The sequence below is a fragment of the Chelonoidis abingdonii genome, chromosome 11, assembly GCF_003597395.2.
Source record: "Chelonoidis abingdonii isolate Lonesome George chromosome 11, CheloAbing_2.0, whole genome shotgun sequence".
NCBI lineage: Eukaryota > Metazoa > Chordata > Testudines > Testudinidae > Chelonoidis > Chelonoidis abingdonii.
Genome location: NC_133779.1, coordinates 14512473 through 14514188, shown reverse-complemented (window position 1 = coordinate 14514188; position 1716 = coordinate 14512473). Strand labels below are relative to the sequence as shown.

Below are 1716 nucleotides of genomic sequence, written 5' to 3'. Positions count from 1 at the left end.
AGGGGCTGCGGGTTGGCAGTGAGGGGCACTGGCAGGGCTGGGGGGATCCCAGGGCTGGGCTAGCAGGGGTTGCAGCTCGGGAGTGAGGGGCACTAGCAGGGCTGGGGGAGATCCCAGGCCTGGGCTAGCAGGGGCTGTGGGTCGGGAGTGAGGGGCACCGGCAGGGCTGGGGTGGCAGTGCTGGGCTAATAGGGGCTGCGGGTCGGGAGTGAGGGGCACCGGCAGGGCTGGGAGGGATCCCAGGCCTGGGCTAGCAGGGGGCTGTGGGGCGGGAGTGAGGGGCACTGGCTCGGGCAGCAGGCGGACCCAGCGGGTACCTTGCTGTCGGATGGCTGCCGATGCTGCTCTCAGGCGCTGGGTGAAGTTCTGCTTTTCAAGTGCTGCCTCTTTCATCAGGTGCCCTGGATCTGCGGGGTGGGAGTGGGGGAGGGGAGGAATTGGGGGTGGAGGGCACTGCGTGTCACACGCCTTATTTGGGCCATGCCTGGCCCCCGTGCACAGCTGGGAAGGAAGCGCCGTGCTCGGCCCAGAGCTGAACTGCTCGTAGGAGGCCACTGGAGCACTGGCCATGGTTAAAACTCAGGGTGATGTTGCTCCCCACACCCCCCTTGTGTGCCAGCGCTGGGCTGACCTTGCCCCTGGGGTAGACGCAGGTAGGAGACTGCATTCGGTAACGTCCTGCTGGGAGGTGGAGTCCCTCCAGCGAAGGGAACCCCCACACACACCCTGTCCTGGCGGTGGGGTCTGCCCCGTGGCCCCAGGAAGGCCACTTCCTGGCTTGGGTTGGGTCATATGTTAGGGGAGGGGGAGAGAGACGTGGGCGAAGGTGGCGATGAAGCCCCTGATGGAAACCCCAAGGCACGAGGGAACAAACCTCTTGGGAGAGCTTTTGGGCACAGGGCTGTGTCAGAGAAGGCGTGGGATTGTGAACAAAGAGCCCGTCTCCTGCAGTGTTCGGGGGCCAAGTGCCTTTCTCCATCCCTGGCTGGTGCTCGAGTTGCAAGGGGGCCAGGATGCGACTGATGAAAGGGGATCGTCCCAAAGGTACCTGACCATCTCCAGCCCCAGTTCAGTCTAATCCAGGCCGCTGGGCTCAGTGTGAGGGAGGCCGGGTGGCGGGGGCGGGGGGACAGCCAGATGATCACACCGTCCCCACTGGCCTTAGAATCTAGGGCTCGATTTCTCCTCTGAATGGCAACGGGCCACAAGACCCTGAATTTTGGCTAATGGCTCAGGTCAAAAGGGAAAAGTCCCAATTTCTTGTCATCCCTTAGTTACTGGAGGGGCGTGGAGGGGCTGGGAGCCCGAATTCCTGGGTTCTCTCCCCAGCTCTGGGAGGGAAAGGCAAGCCCTGATCCATCACCGAGTTTGCTGCTCCCTCCGAGCGGGTCAGACAGGGCAGGCGAAGGGGGTCTGGGCCCCTGGCGCTCACCCTGCCGGTTGCGGGTGATGATCTGGTCCAGGCGATAGAAGAGCTTCCCAGCTTCTCGCTCCAGGCGCTCCCGTTCTGCGGCCGGACAGATGGACAGAGGTGAGGTTTGCTGCCCGTCAGCCCCTCCAGCACCCACCACGCCCCTCGGCCTGACTCAGGGGGGTGCTGGGCTGCAGGGAATGGGTCAGGGGGTCAGCAGGGGGGCTGGGCTATGGAGGTGGGGGGTGCTGCGCTGTGGGGAGGGGGACAGGGAGCTCAGCAGGAGTTGCTGGACTGCGGGGAGG

The 1716-nt window shown here is 64.8% G+C and overlaps 1 long non-coding RNA gene across 1 annotated transcript in view; it reads right to left on the bottom strand.

Annotated features, from left to right (window-relative positions):
* Positions 1 to 242: 242 nt before the first annotated feature.
* LOC142047454 (uncharacterized) overlaps positions 243 to 1716 on the bottom strand; it is a 4905-nt gene continuing 3431 nt past the window's right edge. The window contains exons 3-4 of the long non-coding RNA XR_012656725.1: positions 1433 to 1507; positions 243 to 407 (exon numbers count right to left, since the gene is read on the bottom strand). This is a non-coding gene — a long non-coding RNA (uncharacterized LOC142047454). The remainder of the gene's footprint in view (positions 408 to 1432; positions 1508 to 1716) is intronic.